Raw genomic sequence first — 20,910 nt, forward strand, 5'->3', positions numbered from 1 at the left:
TTACTTAGTACCAATCAGCCAGACCCCGGCAGCAAGCTAATCTACTGGTCAGAGTGTCTGCCCCCGGTGGTCAGTGCACATCATAGCAAGCAGTTAAACGGCCTTAGCATATCATTAGCATAGTATGCTTTGATTGGTTGAAGGAATGACCAGACAATTGGCATATTAGGCTTTTATTATATAGCATAGATACTCACAAGTAACATCAATCATGTCCAGACTTTCAGGAGGGTACTTTGATATTTTGTGAAAATAACTATTTACTTTCTCAAGGCATAGTTTGCTTTCTGAAGAACTTTGACTTATGTTATTAAATATGATAATAACAATTAGCATGTGAATTCTGCATTATGTTTACCAAATATTTTTATATTTGTTATCTCAGTTGATCCACCCTGAAAACTGTAGATATCTATAATAAGAGCATAATATGCTAATTAGACCAAACAGTCAAACAACCTTCTGGACGTCATTCCAGATGTTCTTCTGCATGAAGCTGTGGCGGCAGGGGCCGAGGCAGAGGAAATAGGGGTGATCAGGCAGGCAGGCAAGCAGTTAGGGGTGATCAGGCAGGCAGGTGAGTGGTTAGGGGTGATCAGGCAGGCAGGCAGAGTGGTTAGGGGCGATCAAGAAGGAAGGCGAGCAATTAGGGGCATCAGGCAGGCAGAGTGGTTGGGGTGATTAGGCAGGCAGGCAGAAGGGTCCTGGGTTGCAAGAGGGTGCTGGCTGGGCTGAGGGACCGCTTCCCATGCATGAATTTCATACACCAGGCCTCTAGTCCTAAATAATAAAAGCCTAATATGCTAAGTGTCCAACTGTTTGACCATTTGACCAGTCACTGTGATGTGCACTGACCACCAGGGGACAGATACTCCCACCGATATTTTAGCTTGCTTCCAGGTCCAGCTGATCAGGACTGGGAGAGACAGACCAGCAACACCCTGCAGCCTTCCCTCAGTCCCTCCCCAGCTCCAGTCATGCACCAGTGGGGTCCCTCAGCCTGGCCTGTGCCCTCTTGCAATTAAGGACCCCTTATGGGATACCAGAGAACCCATTTCAGCCCGATCCCCACAGGCCAGGCTGAGGGATCCCACTGGTCCATGGCCTCTAGTATTACTTATGTTGTAGAGAGGCATTAAGACTTACTTTGTTACTGTGAAGAGCATTCTTCTGCACTCCCCTCCCTTTTTCTCTTCTTCTCCTACCACACACACACACACACACACACACACACACACACACATACACACACACACACTCCAGAGGCTTGGGCTAAAATGGGACATTTGGGTTCATAGGATGGAATGATTTTTAAATAAGCCAATTCCAGGTTTCCAACTTTTTCCCTCTGGATCAGCTCGATAGTCTATAATATTTCACTCTTTGGTGATCCTGATGCTTTTGGGTATCACTGTTACTGATTTGGTTAATGCTTATATTTGGACACATCACTGTGGACAGATAAATAACTAGATACTTTGACTGCTTTGACACTTAGACTCACTTCTAGAGCTGGCAAATAGGTGACTTGTCAAAAGGAAAGTCAGTATGCAGTTACCAAAAGTAGCAGTAAAGCATGGTGGGTGGCAAACATCAAATGTCCACTCTAGCAGATATTATCATCTCCACCTTTCAGATGAGAAAATGGATATTCAGAGGGGCTAAATGACCTACCCAAAGTAGGTCTTCCAGTTACAGATCCAGCTCTATGCTGCCCTAAAGGAAAAGGGAAGCAGCAATGGGTAAGAAAAGAGAGATGGTTCTAGGTATGACATTTATTTCTATCCTGTTTTTTGAAGTGCACCAGGCATAATTGGTTTTAGGGTGATAATTGAATCTGAATCTGTGGGGAGGGTAAACAAGAAATTTGTGGGAAATAAAATGTACCAAATCTGTGTAAAATAAAATGTCCCAATGTCTCAAATGTTAGCAATTAAAATAGCTAACATTTATTAGCCATTCCTTATATCAGTCACTGTGCTAAGCATTGTTCCTGTATCAATTAATACAACATTCCTATGAATTAAGGGTTTTTACAGGTAAAAAAAAACTTAAACAAAAATAATGGTTTAATATCTTATCCATGTGGTTTAATATGTTTCATGTGGGACAGAGGTTACAGCTGAATCAGAAACAAGTACACAGGAAACCAAGCAAATGAAAAGATGATGTAACTGGAAAGAGATAGAGCTAAGATTTAAACCCATTGAAGTGCCTGTTTTTTATTTTCATTGTCACCAATTAGCAGCAATATTTAGGGACCTGCCATATGCAGATACTTGGTGCAACAGCTGTTTCCTAGAAATTTACCCTATACAGTTGTATAATTCAATTCATACAACCACATTTAAGAATTTATAAATGCCTACTATGTTTCCACAGGTCATGGTTAATGATAACTTTTATGCTGTTTTTGTTTTGTTTTATATTTATCAGAGTTACGCATGCACATAGTTTAAAAAATCAAGTAGTCCTACAAAACTTATTAAAAAACACACACAACAGAAACAGATCCTTGCTGTGTCTTCCTTTTATTATTTTTCCAATTTCCAGAAGCAATCACTTTCTTTCTTTTACTTTTTTTTCTGGTATTTATGAAAAATAACATCTCTAAATTAACATGGTTATATTTTTACTAGGTTTTTTCAACTTCAGATAATCCATTACTGTGCCACTATGGGAGATGTAGATTGAGATCTTTTATGTCCCCTACACCTTCACAGCAAATATGCCATCTTCTCAGTCTGATGACTTTTAATAACCATATCATGTGTCTAATTCTCTGCTTTCCCTAACAATAATAACTGTCATATTTTTCATTTGCTTGATTTTCTGTGTACTTGTTTCTGATTCAGCTGTAACTTCTGTCCCACATGAAACAGATTTCTTTTTACTATCACCTTTGGGTTTCTTTTGATCCCTGCTTTGAATTGGATCTTCTGTTTTTAATGTCTTTCCTTCTTCATTTACTCTCTCATTTTGATGGAGCATTTCTAACAATTTGCTCTTCGCTCTCTGAAATGCCTTTATGCTTTTCAGACATTTGATTGATTTTGTGGCTGAGAACAGACTTTGTGGTTTGGAATTCAGTTTCTCTCAAAATTTTTATATTCTCTCCCCATTGTCTTTTAGTACTTAAAAGTTGAAAGACAATCTAATTTTTGTTCTACTTTTTTTTCTCTGGAACTTTCACTATTTTCTATTTTTCTAAGAGTTCTTAAATTTTATTATGATGTGTCTTGTTGGGGTTTTATTTTCATTCATTTGACCAGACACTCAGTGTTGTTTAATTCAGGAAAATTTTCATGAATTGCTTCTTTGATTACTTCTTTTTCTCCATTTTCTCTTTTTTTCTGTTTTCTGGATGTTGAACCTCTAGATTGGTCTAATTTTCTTATCCTTTCTCTCCTATGTTCCTTTTCTTAGTCTCTTCTTTCTAGGATATCATCCAACCTTTAGGCTTCTATTCCTAATATAATTTTTTTTTCAGAAACATTTTCTTTGTTTCTTTTTTCTTTTTTTTTCTTTTTTTTATAAAATATCAATTTGTTCTTGTTTCATAGATGTAGTCCTCTCATATCTTTGAGGAATGATTTTTCTGGAAACTTTATTTCCCCGAATAGTTCTATTTCCTATTTGTTTGTTTGTTTGCTTTTGTTGTTTTTGTTGTTTTGTGGGTTTTTTGTTTTGTTTTATTTTGTTTTTTGCTTTAAGGCTTCATCTTTTATGTTAGGAGCTTTTCTCGAATGTCTAGTGGTCTTTGACTGTCAGCTCACATGTAAGGTAGTAACAAAGGTAAATGCGTAGATAACACATAATTGGGGCTTAATAACTGTGAATTCCCTAAACCCGACTATGCTACTTATTCAGAACCCCAATATTATTGTAGTGAATACCTTCCTTTTCAGTTCAGTTAGAGTCACCAAAGAAATTTTTACTCTCCTGCCTAGAGGTTAGAAAATAGTGAAAAATAGAAAATAGTGAAAGTTCCAGAGAAAAAAAAGTAGAACAAGTAGCGTTCTGCAAACCAAGCAGAAGAGAAGTGGGAGTCTCGATATTCAGCATGTAAAATGTCACTCCACTCTGTTTTCAGTTGAGCACTCTGCCCTCCAGAACTAAAAATTTCCCAGTTCGGGAACCAACTAGGATGAGAGAGGGAGAAGTGCTTGTCCACTTGTGAAGGGTAGAGAGGGAATGTAGAAGACACATTCTTAAACAGAACTCCAAACAGGTTTGCTCTGATTCCCACCTTTAACTAACTTACACAAACCTGGGTCCCCCAATTCCTAAGTTTTTTTTGGAAACTAGTACCAATTAAATTGCTTCTTGGTTTTGCCTACTGCTGCTTTAAGATTTAACTTAGGATTCAACTATGGTCAGTTAGCTATAGTTTTCTGCCTTGTACCTCCCAAATTTTGGTTACTGTCATTCATCTCTATTCTGCTTTTTTTTTCTTGGCTTATTCTTTTTAATAAAATATCTAATATTCTATTGTATTTTAGTGTGGTTTTGAAAGGGAATGAAGTTAAATGTGTATGTTCAATTTGCCACCTTTACGCAGAAGTCAAAGGTGTTGATTTTATTGTCTACTTCTTCTTTATTTTATTTTTATTGAATTTATAGTTTCATTTATTAAACATTTGTTAAATTTGAGATAAAGATTTTTCTTAAAAATTAATTTTTATCTGGAGAAAATGGGAAATTGCCAAATTTAATTCTGTACTCTGTCTCAGAGTAAGATTTAAGGAGATTGCTGTTCACATATTATATATTTTGCGTTTCAATGGTTTTTATTACCATACAGACCTGCTTCCTTCGCCGCATATGGTGACATGTATTACTGGGTTGGCCTGAAAACAGTAACTGAGAATCATGTATTACAAAGCTCATGCTCTTATAATTATGACATATAATAAGTTTTCCAAAATTTTCCAAATCAAACACTGGACAACTTAATTTAAACTTTAAGGAAAGTAAGTAGATCCATGAACACTGGGCCAATGTACTATGTACATTTCATTATCTTAATGCACATTTGAGATAATTTTTTATTATCGTACTATGTTTTATAAATAAAGATCATAAAGAGACTCAGAGGAGTCAAGGTACTTCCCCAAACTCATAGAGCTAGTGGGTGACAAAGGTAGAATTTGAACCCAGAATTCACTTACTTCAACACTAATACTTTTTGGAGTGAGTGTGTATAATAAAATCTGGACTTATGTGACTGCAATAAAGATCCCCAGAGCTTGGTGAAAAGTCAAAGAAAGATCACTATCAGCAATAGTAATCAGAAAATTACATCATTTATTGTTAGCACCTTTTTACACAACCATTTGATTGTATCCAAACAGCCCTATGAGCTGGCAATATAAATTTTAAGTTTTATAGTTGTTTATCCTCAAATATGTAAAACTTTGTTTGCCTATAGCTAAAATTTACTTATCTCACAAACACCTTTTCCTGGTCATCATTGTCTGTCTCCTCCCACTTCCCCTCTTCCACATCCCCATCTCCACCCCCCCCTCCCCCCCCCCCCCCCCCCCCCCCCGCCCCTGCAACACACACCCTGTCACCACCATTTCCACAGATAAAGTAAAACTTAATCTTACCAATCGGTAGTTGCTTGGTCATTTCTGAAATAAAACTGAATCAATTTAGGTTTTAAACTAAGTTTCTTCCCTGTCTCTTCCTCTCTCCTTTCCTTCCACTCCTCTTCACTTTCCTGGGAGACTCATAGCATTCTGGCCTCAGTAGGTAAGTATGGGATTCCACACTCTTCCCTCTGCTTGCTGGTCTCTGCTGAGTTACTGGTTGGCCCTTGCATATTGGCACCATATGCCAGTACCTACTGAGATGTGGTTCCTCTTGCTGGGCCTCATACTGAACATACTGCCATGGTCTTTGCCATGGTCTCCAGTTGTAAGGACCTTGCACTCTTTTGCCATGTTTTCTTAAACCTCAGTCTCCTTTTTGTCTGCCTGGTCAGTCTTCAGACTTTTGCAATCCACTCAGAGGAGAGGCTTCAGGAACTTTTCAGGTGCTCTGCCACAACACACACACACACACACACACACACACACACACACACACTGGCGTCGTAAAATCCAGAGGTGTCTTCAGACAACCCTCCCAGGTACCTTCCTAAGACATTACCTTTGGCGCTCTATACTCAGACACCTACATGCTCTTTACTGCTGATGGACAGAATCTTATTTCCTTTGCATGGGAAAACATCTATTTTATCCTCTTATATTCCTGCCTATTTATAGTTTTTACGCCTAAACTTTATAAGAAGAATATATAAGGCAGCTCCATATATCCTGAAATGATCAATTGACAAACCATCATGAGAAGAGAGCCAAGTAAAAACAATGTGCATAACTTGCTCCATGTCTGTAAAAACTTGTTCAGATATGGCAACGCGTTACACATTTCTGGAAGAAGACAGGAATCTGGATCGGCTTGCCTTTGGGGAGGGAAAGCAGATGTCTGGGGAACAAGACTGGAAAGGAAATTTTTCAGTGCCGTTTTATATCTTTCAAATTCTATACTATGCAAATAATTTATTCAAAAAAATAAATAAAAAATCATTGTAAAACATTTTTAATTTGGCTTCTTTAATCTTGCCAGGCTCCAAATCATCTGATTCTCAGCCACAGACAGAAAGAAGCTCTTTTGGCAAAGCCGTCTTTTTTCCCTCCTCTGCTTCCTGATGTGCCGCTCTGTCTTGTGGAACGAAGGCTGCATGAGGCAGCAGCCTACTGCAGCCTTCTGACTGTTTGCCTTACAGTAGAAGGGAAAATACTAGTAGAAGATGGCCTGAGTCCCAAATATAACAGATGACAGTTCAGCTATTTTGCTAACTTGCCAGACTGAGATAGAGGGTCCTCATTTCCCTTCCCTTAACCCCTCTGGCCAACCCAAGTCTATTATTTTAGGGTCTGTTCCTTGCAAGAATTTTTGTTATCTGCAGGCTTACCACACTGAATAGGTATTTAATAAATTATGATGACTATAAATGCATGAATGAATTTTATAAGAATAAGCCACCTAGGTTCATTCTAAATATATTAACTGATATTAAAGATTGTATTTTAAATTTTCTGAATGTCCATTATTTATAGCTCTCTTTTTTCACAGATCCAAAAACCAATTAAGGATCAATTATTGTATTCAGTTGTCCTATCCATTTAATTTCCTTTTATCTAAAAAAATTCTCCAGCCTTTTTGTGTCATGACATTGACTTTTTTTTAAAAAAGTCTGGGCCAATTATTTGTAAGATATTCCTTAATTTAGATTTTTCTGAATTTTTAAATTGTTAGATTTAGATGTAATATTCTTGGCAAGAATACTCCACTGGTGGTGATGTGCCTCCTCCAGATAATATAAAGAAGAAATTGGTAACACAGTAGATGAGCATTCTACTATGACTTGATGGAGAGTCCAAAATGAGTTTTCAATTCTCATTGCTTTAATTTTCTACTGATAGGTCATTTTAAAGTGGTTTGGTAGTTAAATAGACCAGATATCAGTAAACAGTATTTTAATCAATCCATTGGATATCACTTGGAACAACAAAAGTGTTCTATTAAATTGATCAGTTTCTTGTGAGTTTGTAACAGTTTGTGGAACTGATAGAAGTTTCTGATTTGCAAAGTAAGGGCCAAGTGATAATAATATCCACCTCACAGCACTGAGATGAGAATTGTTTGAGATATGAACAGAAGTGAAATATCACTTACAGTAATATACTTTGTGAAGGGTCTCTATTAATGTAACCAACCCTACCCAGGTATTTATTTTTTAAACCACATATATATCATATACTATTATATATGCAATGTTCTAAATATTGTATGAATATTAATCTTTGTAGCAATGATTGGATATTAATATCATCCCCACTTGTAGATGAGGAAACTGAAGTACAGAGAAGATAAATAATTTTTTCAAGGCTACATAACAACTGTTTACCTGTGAGACCCCATTTAAAAGCAGCAGCCTGGCCGAAACCGGTTTGGCTCAGTGAACTGAAGGGTCCCAGGTTCGATTCAGGTCAAGGGAGTGTCCCTTGGTTGTGAGCACATCCCCAGCAAGGGGTGTGCAGGAGGCAGCTGATGGATATTTCTCTCTCATCGATGTTTCTAACTCTCTGTCCCTCTCCCTTCCTCTCTGTAAAAAATCAATAAAATATATTTTAAAATAAAATAAAACAAAAGCAGGCAGCCTGTTTAGCTTAAAGATGGTTTTCATTCCACCACTCCTTTAAACTAACGTGTGTATCTGTGTTACTTCCGTTTCAGAGAGAAGAGGTACTCCCAAACAGGGATTCATAAAGGCATAGAGCACCTAGAGATTTGCTGCCTCCATTACGCTGCTGGGTCTCATAGCACTTGTTATGATTTTAAGTTTCTCTCCAGAAGGTAGGAACTGTGTTTTTTTTCTCTCCATGAATTATTTATATAATTACAGTTTTCTTGTCTGTGAACTTAATTTTTATTAAATATTAAAAGCATCTTCTGATATCCATAGATTAAATTTCCAGAGTTAAGGCACATAATCACATTGTCTCTAAAAAAACATTTTCTATTCTAAAATTAATACATATTCATTGTAAAATATATATAAAATTTATATATATAAAAAATAGTACAGAAATGTATAATAATCCTACCACCTTGAGATAACTATTCTTTATATTTTGTTGTAATTCTTTCCAAATTTGATGCATATATGATACATAACCTACCTATATAATTATTATGATTATAACTGGCAACAATCTATATATACAAAAGCTTAAGCGACCGAACGAGCAGTCAACCAGTCACGATGATACACACTGATCACCAAGGGCCAGATGCTCAATGCAGGAGCTGCCCCCTGGAGATCAATGCGCTCCCACAGCAAAACTCCCAAGGCTGACCAACCTCCTGCGGTCCCTACCCACACCCTTCCCCCCCCAACCAGCCAGCCCAGTGAGGACTGGGCGAGACAGCCCCAATCGGCCCCGATCACCAGCCAGGCTGAGGAACCCCACCCATGTACGAATTCATGCGCCGGGCCTCTAGTAGGGTATAAATTAAACACTCTGGCTACAGTGTTTCTTTCACTTAGCAAGTTGTGGAATTTTTCATGCCAGTAAATATCATCTACATTAGCATTGTCAAAGGGCATACAATATTCTAGTTTAAGGGTATAACATAAATTGTATAACCATTTTCCAATTCTTAAGTATTTGAGATGTTTCCAGTATCTCCCTGTGGTTAACATGACTTCAGTGAATGTACTTGTGCATCCACCTTTGTATTCATGTCTAATGATATTTAGGACAATTTCCAAAAGTAAATATTGTAGAACTTTAGTTCCTAAGCATGCTCTCTGATGGTTCCAGGACCTATAATGTAAGAAAACACTGACAGTTATCTACCATCTTGAAGAATTACAATATTTAGTAGTATGTTAAGGTCTTAGAAATCAAACTTATTTGGTTATAGAATCCTTTCTTAAAATAAAACCTGTCTATGGGCTGTTGAGAGTTGGAGAAGTTGTGCATGTGTGGGGAAGGGGACATATGGGAAATATTTCTAGTTTCTGCTCAATTTTGCTGAGTCCAAAACTTCTCTAAAAAATAAAGTCTGTTTTACAAAAAGCAAAGATAATATTTTAAAGCGGAAAATATTTAAGTACCATTGTATACATTTACATTTCAAATTAAATTTAGACTTGCGCACATACAATAAAATACATCTGACAACGTCCCACTTAACACTGGAAAATATTAGTTTATGGTATATTCTTTGAAAGGGAATTGGTGGATCAAAAAGTAAATATGCTGAAAGTCTACCAATTTGCATTTTGTCACCAGTGTAGGGGAATGCCACTTTTACTGTAGTTTTATCATTTGATAGTAACTGTTTTTTGTTTTACATAAATCTGATATGAGAAAAGTATGTAGTATTTTAGTTTTCTTTTACTTGATTGCTAGTGAGATAAATGTCTTCTTATACTTTTATTTGACCATTATTTTTCTTTTATGGCCATCTCATTTATACCCCATTCCAAATTTTTCTTAGGCTTTTTAATGGATTTTTTTAATTGCAAAGAATCAAGAATCATATTAAGAATATTAACACTGTAAACCACATGTTACAATTATGTTTTCCATCATTTTTTCTTTTTATGTTTTGTTTTTATTTTATGTATTTTAATTTTGCATGTAAGTTTGGCATCTTATGAGGTTAAATCAATCTGTCATCTTCATGGATTCTGAATTTGATGTTTGTATGTGCATTGGCTTTTTCTAAAAAAAACTTTATGAATAGTTTCAAACATAACATAGATGATTTGGGAGAATCTATTCTGTATATATAAAAGCCTAAGTGACCAGCAACTGGCCAACCAGCTGGTAGCTATAATGCACAATGACCAGCAGGACACAGATGCTCAACACACAAGAATGGAAACATGGAATAGACTGATGAATCTCAGAGGGAAGGAAAGAGGGGAGATGGTGGGAAGAGATTAACCAAAGATCTTATATGCATACTAGAGGGGACCCTTCGCCTGGTCTGCGGGGATTGGGCTGAAACTGGCTCTCCGACATCCCCCAAGGATGTGAGAGCACAGGCCAGGGCTTGGGACCCCAACAGTGCACAAATCTGTTCACTGGGCCTCTAGTAGTATAATAAATCACCATGTATCTCAATCTGGCCTCGATAATTAACAACTCATGGGTAATCTTTTTCTTTTAAAACTCTTGTATTATGTTGAAGCAAATGCAGACATTAAGTTATTTCATCTATTAATATTTCAGTATGAGAGTAACTCTAAGTGTAGTTTTACCTCACCTCTATTTTACATCTCCCATAGTTTTTCCTGCTGAAATCATTGACTTCCACTACAGCATACTTATAATGTAATAGCAAACATCAACATTAGCTATGATTAGTGTTATATAATTTAGGATTTTAAAATAGCCTTCATAAGAATTTATACTGACTACTTGTAACAAAACAAAAAAAATGTTACTCATTTTTCATGCCTTAAATATACATATATCTATGACTCATACTTTTTTTTGTTGCTAAAGTTATATTAATAAAAAGCCTCAGTTTCCATTTTTACTGAAGATAAGCCTTATTAGAAGCTATAACGCTTTTTACACCACAATATAGATATTATTTTTCTGACCTCAGAAGGTACTGTCCTAAATTGATTTATTAATGGGGAATTTTTCACGACTTTTGAATAAAACTACTTATGCCTCTTCAGAAACATAGCAGAATTTTTTTTGAATACTTGGTTTAGATAGAATACAAAATTTTACATGTTTTATGTGATTAATATGTGATTACTTTTTAAGGTATCAGTTCAGAAGAAACCAATACTTTTTTTTTTTTAAGAGATAGGGAAGGAGAGGGATAGAGAGACAGAGTCATCAATGTTGAGAGAGAATCATAGATCAGCTACCACCCACATGCCCCACACTGGGGATTGAGCACATAACCCAGGCATGTGTCCTGACCAGGAATCAAACCATGACCTCCTAGTTCATAGGGCAATGCTCAGCCATTGAGCCACGTTGGACAGGCAAGAAAGCAATACTTTCTTAGGGTCTTATGGGGGTGGGGGGGAGAAGGAGGTTGCTAGTGAATATAATAGTTCATAGGAAATTAGGATATCCCATGATTACTACTGCCAGAAAGAGTTCAGAACATAATCAAATGTGATGCTTATATAAAGAAGAATACAAAGAAAAGTTAGTCTCAACTAGAAATAGAATTGTCAGTGTATATGAAAAACAGAGGAGGAAAATAAGTGTGAGCCTTAGTCACAGCTAAGTAAAATCATGTAAGATTTAATAGTTAATAAAGATCTTTGGGTTAGTATAGTCAGATCATATTATTTTTTTTTGAATGAGAAAACAAAAGAACAGAGAGTTTAATCCAGGTTTGTCCAAAGTCACGCAAATGTTGTTGTTTTTTAGTTTTCTCAGAAGACATTTAAAAGGTTCTAAAACATTATTAAAAATAATAAATAACAATTATTGAGTGCTTACTCTGAACCAGCGAATCTACCAAATATTTTCAAACATTTGTCACTTTGAACCCTCACTTATACTTTGCAAAAAGAACTATTATTACCCGTTTTATAGAGGTAAGGCAACTGACGCTAATCCAAGGAGCCTGAGACATATTGCCCTCACTCAGTAAGACGCCTTTCACTATCACTCAGACAGACAGAATTATGGGAAGAACAGAGAAAGCATTGCAATGAGCAATCCTAGAAATAAGGCAAGAGTGAAAACTTTTGGCAGGATAGATGGCAAGAAATAATATTTTGACATCCTAAGTTAAAAAAAAAAAAAAAAAAAAAAAAAAAAGTGAAAGGTCTAGTTAAAGAAATTTGTGGTGTGATATGACTCTAGCTTATTCTCTGATTTCCAGGGACTATTGCATCCCTCAATTCATTTTTTCAGTTAAAAAATTATTTTGGATTTTTGAATAAACAATGTCTTATGAGAACTATATTACAAAATTCTGAATTTACCAAACTTTTCCATCATCACTGCTTTTCATATCCCATTTAAGGACTTTAGATATTTAGTTGCGTGTATTATGCAATGCAGTCCCTAAGTATTTTTGTTATTAAAATATCTTTTTAATAAGTTAGTGAAGAAAGCAACAGTCAAAACAAATTGCCTGTGGCTCAAGGTTTTTATGCTTACTGTAGTGGATCTCCATAGGTGCTTGAATTAGACAAAAAAATTAAATCATAAAAGAAAAAATTGTTTTCAAAAATGAGTATGCAAGTTTAGTTCTAAATAGCCATTGCAATCACAGTTTTAGCTTGAGGCTTTTCTGAGGGATTGTGAATAATGATTAGGGGAGATTATAGGCCTGAGGCAAAGCCTTGGGACATTCACACACATAGCCAGCCAGTTAGCCTCCAAAAACTGGTCTTTGTGTTGTGGAGTTTTGTTTTAAATACCAGCCGGAATCAAACCTGAAGCTGTCCCTTTATCCCAAGGACCATCTCAGGAGTCTAAAGTTTAAACGGTAACATAAATGTTTACCAAAACAAAAACTCTTAGTAGGTTTTTCAGGTCCTGTTGTTTTATTTTTACTGCTTTGGGTATGTATATTTATTTGCCTGTAGAAGGAATTATGGATAAAAAATTAAAAATTGTAACACCAAGAAAGTAATATCGCTGTTGAAAATTGTGTTCAGCTGTGTAGAGCATGTATTCAGGGGAAATAGGTAAGATTTTTGTTTTTGAAAAGATAATAGCCTTGCCCTAATATAGACAGAAGATTTCAGAGGCTAGAGAAACCCGAAAGGAGACTAGTGTGGCTAAAGCAGAGTTCAGGGGAGGGAGGCATGAGGTGAGACTGGTAAGGCAGGCAGGGCCCTGTAGGCTGAGTTTAGGTTTTTTATATTCTAAGAGCAATGGAAAATCTCCAAAGGGTATGTGTGTGCTTAAATCAAATTAATAATACACATGGTTAAAATCAATGGTTCTTTGGTCCAGCTTTTCCCACTTAAGCCTCACTTCTCTTTCCATTTTCTTCCTGATATTTATCTTCATTTTTCCAGGTAAAAGTAGTTTTCCTATGTTTTATTTATCATTTTAAAGCATCATGTATTCACACACACACACACACACACACACACACACAGGCCTTATACACTCACTCACCCTATTCCCCCCTCCCCTCACCTTTTCTCTATCATTATTCATTTAGTTTATTCTCTATTTTTGGCTTCTCTATTGTAACTGTGGATAATATACTTATACCTTTATTTTTTGTCCCATTAACTATAAATGCTGCTTTGGGATTGTCCCCTGTGTCAGATGAGAGTATTAGTGCACATATCTACTTCATGGTTCTGTTCTTGGTTCCTTAATTTTTATATTTATAAAATTGGCTTCATTTACACTTATTTTATAACTACAATTAAATATTTATATTATTGTGTCAAAGGAGCCTTTGCATCTGCTGTTCCCTCAATCTGGAAATTCATTCACCCAGATGACCACATTGCTTGGTCCTTCCCTGCCTTAAATTATTGACCCTAGAGGCCGCTGCTCAGTTGGGCCATTCCTGGTCATCTTATTGGAAATATCCATTCTACTTCCTGGCATTCTTGTTCTACTTCCCTTGTTATTTTTTTCTACATATAAATAACATTTTTCTCATATAAATAACATTTTCATTTCACCCAATTTCTGAAATTATTGTCACTTTCTACGTTCTTGACTATAGCTTCAAGAAGACAACAATTATTATCTGTTTTAACTAATTTATTATTTCCCCCCTCACTATTACATTCTCAATTGCTAAATCAGTGCCAGACACATAATCATTTGAATTAATGGGTAACTATATTTCCAAATGTTCTTCTTTGCGTATATGTCCTTATTTATGCAATATTTTAGTTTTCTTAAAATTTAGAATTGCCTTTTGTCTTTTTGCATTATTTTCATTTTTTCTAATTTTTAAAGTTGTTTTATTTTTTAAATATTTTATTTTTTAGTTACAGTAGATATACAATTTTATATTACTTTCAGATGTACAACCTAGTGATTAGACATTTATAAAACTTACAAAGTTATCACCCCCAATAAATCTATAGATATGATACCATACATAGTTATTACACTATTATTAACTACTGGAGGTCCAGTGCACGATTTGTGCATGGGTGGCATTTCTCTGGGTGGCCTGCAGGGATCGGACGGAAACCCACAGTCCAACACCACCTGCAGCTCCTATCTGCTCCCGCTCATCCTGGCCCCCCTGTGACTGCTGTGGATTTGTGCCCAATCAGTCCTGTTTGGGAGAGGCTTGCACTGCTACAGCAGTGCTCACCAGCCATGAGCCCTATGTCTGGGGCCCTCCCAAGGGGAGTTGCTTGCAGGATTTGGCTGAAACCAGCTCCCTGACATCCCCTGAGGGGTCCCAGATTGCAAGAGGGCACAGGCCAGGCTGAAGAACTCCTCTGATACACAATCAGGTCCAAAAGAGACCATGGGAGGGCTCCAGGGCATGTCCAGCCCATCTCACTCAGTCCTGATCAGCCAGACCCAGCTGCAAGCTAACCTACTGGTCAGAGCATCTCCCCCCTGGTGGTCAGTGCATGTCATAGCGACTGCTTGACCAGTTTACTGTCTGCCCCCTGGTGGTCAGTGCACATCATAGTGAGCAGTTGAGATTGGTATTTAGTTCAGTTGTTCTGCCATTCATCCTATTTGCATATTACCCTTTTATTATATAGGACCAGGGGCCCGGTGCACAAAGACTCGTGCTTGGGGGAGTGGGTCCTTCAGCCCGACTTGCACCCTCTCCAATCTGGGAGCCCTCAGGGGAGCCCTCTCCAATCCAGGAGTTTCTGTCTGTCTTTGCAATCACATGAGTGAATTGTCTGAGACCCCAACCCAGTTAGGTTTGTTGCTCACAGAATAATAGATGGGGGTTTTTTTTGTTTTTTGTTTTTGTTTTTGTTTTTGTTTTTTTGCTTTGCTTCATTGGTGGAGATTTTCTGGAAGTTTTAGGATATCTTCCCATTAATTTTTCCTAGACACTCTGATTTTACTTATGTCTCTCACCTTTTCTTTCCCTCCATTTCCCACCACAACAGTAACTTGCTTCAAGCTCACTTTGCTGTAGTGTCTAGGAGATTCATCTGCCACCAGAACTACTATTCCCAGAATTCCTGGTGCTCCCCGCTCTCTTGGTTTTCCCTTCCTGCTGGGTTTCCATCCCACAGCCTTGGTCTCTGCAAGTCCTCCAAGCTGCTAGATCTCCCAGTCAGCTCTCTGCCCAGCAGCTTGAGGGGAGCAACCAAGGGAACCATGTCTATTGGTTAACCTCTCCCACTCTATTCTCCGCCTGGTGCCTGTATATGCAAATTAACCCACCATCTTTGTCAGGTTAATTTGCATACTCATTCCTGACTGGCTGATGGGCATCGTGGAGAAATTATCAATTTACATGTTTCTCTTTTATTATATAGGAGATTCCCTATGCTATGTATTACATCCCCATGACTATTCTGTATCAATTTGTACTTCTTAATTCCTTCACCCTTTTTGCTCATCCTCCCCAACCTTCTTCCCATTTGACAACTCTCAAAATGTTCTCTATATCTATGAGTCTGGTTCTGTTTTGCTTGTTCATTTACTTTGTTTTTTAGATTCCACATGTAAGTGAAATCTTATCTGAGGTTTTTTGTTTGTTTGTTTGTTTTGTCTTTTTCTGTCTTATTTACTTCACCCAGCACAATACTTCTTAAGTCTGTCCATATTATTGCGGAAGTCAAGATTTCATTTTTTTTTTATGGCTCAGTCATATTTCATTGTATACATGCCCCATTTCTTTATTTATTCATTTGTTGATGAACACTTATGTTGCTTCCCTATCTTGGCTATTTTAAATAATGCTTCAGTGAACTCATGGGTGAATATATCTTTTCAATCTAGTGTTTTGGGTTTCTTTGGCTTAGCACCAAGAAGTTGAATTGCTGGGTCCTTCTTTATCTCTTGTAATATAGCCTTTGTTTTATAGACTATTTTGTCTGGTATAAGTATTGCTACGCCAGCTATTTTATTTTTATTTCCAGTGTCATAAAGTACTTTTTACAGCCCTATCTGGTTTGGCTCAGTAGATAGAGCATTGGCCTGCAAACTGAAGGGCCCCAGGTTCGATTCCGGTCAAGGGCATGTACCTTGGTTGCGGGCACATCCCTAGTAGGGGGTGTACAGGAAGCAGCTCATCGATGTTTCTGACTCTCTATCCCTCTCCCTTCCTCTCTGTAAAAAAAATCAATAAAATATATATTTTTAAAAATACTTTTTTGCATCTCTTTAGTTTCAGACTATATGTATCTTTCTATCTGAAGTGAATCTTTTGCCGGCAGCAAGCTTTTATATATAATTTAAGTTCTTTATTGTGTAAGGGTGTTATTTTGTTATTCATTCAGCCACCTTATGTATTTTGATTGGAGCATTTAATTCATTTGCATTTAAGGTAATTATTAATAGATATACCAGATGTACTGGGAAATACCCTGTTTCCTCGAAAATAAGACAGTGTCTTATATTAATTTTTGCTCCCAAAGATGCGCTAGGTCTTATTTTCAGGGGATGTCTTATTTTTCTGTGAAGAAGAATACAGTACACATTTATTATTAAATGAAAAATAAAGGAAATTTATTACCTGTATACGGTACTGTAATACGGTAGTTGTCAACACAAACCAGACAAACTGTGAATCCTACAGTATCAAGAATTTACTCATTTATTCAATGACAATCATGTCATCATCTTCTGGAATATCATCATAACAATCCAATTCCTGAATTTCCTGGTGAATTTCTTGTGACTCCATTTCTTTCAGAATCAGTGGACCAAATCTCTCATGTTTAGCAATAGCATTCTGAGACAGAGCCTGGGGGGGGGTCTTATTTTCGGGGAGATGCCTTATATTTCACTCAGAAGGAAACCTGTAAGTAGGTCTTATTTTCGGAGGATGTCTTATTTTCAAGAAAACATGGTAATGCTGATTTTGTAATCAAAGAAAACGTGATAATTTCAGGAGAAACATCAAAAGTGCTTTATTCAAAGTAATGTCCATTGCCACCTACACTTTCCCCCATCTTTCAGGTAATGTTTGAATACTATCCCAATAGAACTTTTCTTGTTTTGAGGCAAACCATTCAGAGACCAAATTTTCCACTTCTTTGAACATTTTGAAGTGCTGCTCAGAAAGTGCTTGTGCCATCGATCTGAACAAGTGGTAATCTGAAGGAGCAAGGTCGGGTGAATACATCAGGTGGGTTAACTCTTCCCAGAGAAGATGCTTTAATGTGTCTTTAACCGATTTTAAAGCGTGTGATGGTGCGTTATCATGCGATCCATCCATGCTGTCACAAAAAAATAAGATTTCCTTCTTTTTTATGGCCAAATAATATTCCATTGTGTAAATGTACCAAACATTTTTATCCATTAACCTACTACTAATGGACATTCAATTTGATTCCAAATTTTTACTAGTAAATATGTTGCAATGAACATAGGGGTATATATATTCTTTCTAATTAGTGTTTCAGTGGGTTGTCCTTTAACTTTTTTTTTTATTTCCTTTGCTGTACAAAAGCTTTTTAGTTTGATGTAGTCCCGTTTGTTTATTTTTTATTCTTTTCTTTTCTTGAGGAGTCAAAAAATATTGGTATGAGAAATGTTTGAGATTTTTACTACCTATGTTTTCTTTTAGGATTTTTAGGGTTTCAAGTCTTACATTTAAGTCTTTAATACATTTTGAGTTTATTCTTCTGTATGGTGTGAGAAAATGGTCTAATTTAATTATTTGCATGTATCTGTACAATTTTCCCAATACCATTTATTGAATAGACTATCTTTACCCCATTATATGTTCATGCCTCCTTGGCCAAATATTAATTAACTTTGGAGGTGTGGATTTATTTCTTGGCTCTCTATTTTGTTCCATTAATTTATATGTCTGTTTTTATGCCAGTACCATGCTGTTTTTATTAGTATAGCCTTGTAATATAGATTGATATCAGGTAGCATGATTCCTCCAGATTAGTTATTCTTTCTCTAGATTGCTGTTGCTATTTGGGGTCTTTTGTGGTTTATAAATTTTTGGAATATTTGTTCTATTTCTATGAGGTACATATTGGTATCTTGATTGGAATTACATTAAATCTATAGAATATTTTGGGTAGTATGGATATTTAATTATGTTAATTTTTCCTATCTATGAACATGACATATGTTTTCATTTATTTGTTTCTTTAGTGTCTTACAATTTTTTGAATACAGATCTTTTGCATCCTTGGTTAAGTTTACTCCAAGGTATTTTTAATGCAATTGTAAGTCGGATTGCTTTCTTAGTTTCTCCTTTGATAGCTCATTATTGGTATAAAAAATGCAACTGATTTCTGGAAATTTATTTTGTATCCTGATACTTTATTGAATTTGTCAGTTCTAATAGTTTTGGAATGGAACCTTTAGTATCATGTCATCTACAAATAATAACAGTTTTATTTCTTCTTCTTCTTCTCTAATTGCAGTGGTCAGGACTATGTTGAATAAAAGTTGTGAAAGTAGACATCCTATCTTGTTTCAGATCTTAAATGAAACACTTTTAGTTTTTGCCCTTTGAGTATGATGTTAGCTCTGGGTTTGTCTTATATGGCCTTATTATATTGAGGTATGTTTCCTTTTATCTCACTTTGCTGAGAGTTTTTATCATAAATGGGTGCTGGATTTTATCAACTGCTTTTTCTGCATCTATTGGTAAGATCATGAGATTTTTATCCTTCATTTGTTTACATTTACTGCTTTACCAATATTGTACCAATCTTGCATCCCTGGAATAAAACCTACTTGATCAAGTTGCATGATTTTTTTTTAATAGTTTGCTAGATCTGGTTTGCTAATATTTTGTTTAATATTTGTTTTCATTGGAGTTTTTAGCCTATAATTTTTTTATTTGTAGTGTTCTTTCTGGTTTTGAAATTAGGATAATGCTGGCCTTGTAAAATGAGCTTGTGGGTCTTCCCTCCTCTTGAATTTTTTGAATAGTTTGAGAAGGTTAGGTGTTAGATCTTCTTTGAATGTTTAATAAAATTTACTTGTGAAGCCATCTGGTCCAGGAGGTTTATTTGGGGGAGTATTTATTATTATTATTGCTAGGGGTTCAGTGCATGAATTTGTGCACCTTAAAAGGAACTGTGGGCCACGAGGCTGTGATAGGCACAGGGGAGGGTCTCGGCCTATCCTTTGTGCCCCAGCCTGGCCCCTCCTGTCAGGGACCCTGGTCCCCTGTCTACCAGCAACCCCATTCCCACCACTGTCTGGCTGCTGTGTGTTGACAATACCAGTCCCATCATACCTACTGAAGATGCAGAGTGATTGAGGCCAGCGCCAGGAGCGGATTTGAGTGGGGCCAGTGCTGTCAGCAGGTGAGAGCATCAGCTGCTGCACCAATTGACCCTTAAGAGCAGGGGGAAGTGGAGAAGCCCTCAAGGGCAATCAGGACCAGCAGTCACCCTTTATATCCACTGATGGTGTCTAGTGATTGGGACCAGTGCCAGGCACCAGCAGCGGGTATGAGTGGCGGCTCTGTCAGCAGCTATGGGTGCACCCAGGGCCAGTGCTAGCAGTGGGTGCGAGCTGGGGCAGCAGGTGTGAGTGTCGGGTGGGACTGTGGTGTGTGGGAGCAAAGAATTTTCAGTAACCTCCAGAGGCTCGCCCCAATGACAGCGACCAGCGCCCTGCCTTGGTCTGGCGCCTCTGCTCACCTACTCCACCATCCCTCTGCAGCCAACACCTGCCATGTTCTGCACATCATAGCAACTGGGTGTTCAGATGTTCCACTATTTGGTCTATTTGCATGTTAGCCTTTTATTATTTAGGATTACTGCTTCAATTTTATTCATTGTAACCAGATTCTCTGGTTCTTCCTGATTCAGTTTTAGAAATCAGTTGTATGTTTCTAGAAATTTATCAATTTCATCCCAATATCCCAATTTTTTTTTGTCATATGGTTGTCTGTAATATTTTTTTATAATCCTTTACACTTCTGTGGAGTCGTTGCTACTTCTCCACTTTCATTTCTGATTTTATTGAAGCGAGGGCTCGGCACCAGTAGAGTGTTTGAGGGAACAATGGCCCTCATCCTAGAGCCACACAACTCAAAATCTTTTCAAAATTCTGCCGGAAGGCCAAACTCAACAGGATGGAGCTGCCTGGACTTAGAGGAGTGAGGCTAGTGAATCTACTGTGAGAGCAAGGCTCTGGTCAGGCTTGGGGGAAGGTTGGAGAAGTGATCCCTGCCCCAAAGCCACACAACTCAGCCTATCCCAGATTCTGCCCA

The 20,910-nt window shown here is 37.0% G+C and overlaps 1 protein-coding gene across 5 annotated transcripts in view; it reads left to right on the forward strand.

The window, feature by feature from the left end:
* Nucleotides 1–20,910, forward strand: part of MBD5 (methyl-CpG binding domain protein 5) — a 348,517-nt gene that overhangs the window by 200,182 nt on the left and 127,425 nt on the right. For 4 of the 5 annotated variants that reach the window (XR_014795804.1, XM_084893024.1, XM_084893026.1 and 1 more), the window contains one exon: nt 8,308–8,427. The exons of the other annotated variant lie outside the window; for it this stretch is intronic. The gene's annotated coding sequence lies outside the window, so the exon portion shown is untranslated. The remainder of the gene's footprint in view (nt 1–8,307; nt 8,428–20,910) is intronic. 5 annotated transcript variants of the gene reach the window in all.

Source organism: Pipistrellus hanaki, assembly GCF_964339955.1.
Source record: "Pipistrellus hanaki genome assembly, chromosome: 8".
NCBI classification, from domain to species: domain Eukaryota; kingdom Metazoa; phylum Chordata; class Mammalia; order Chiroptera; family Vespertilionidae; genus Pipistrellus; species Pipistrellus hanaki.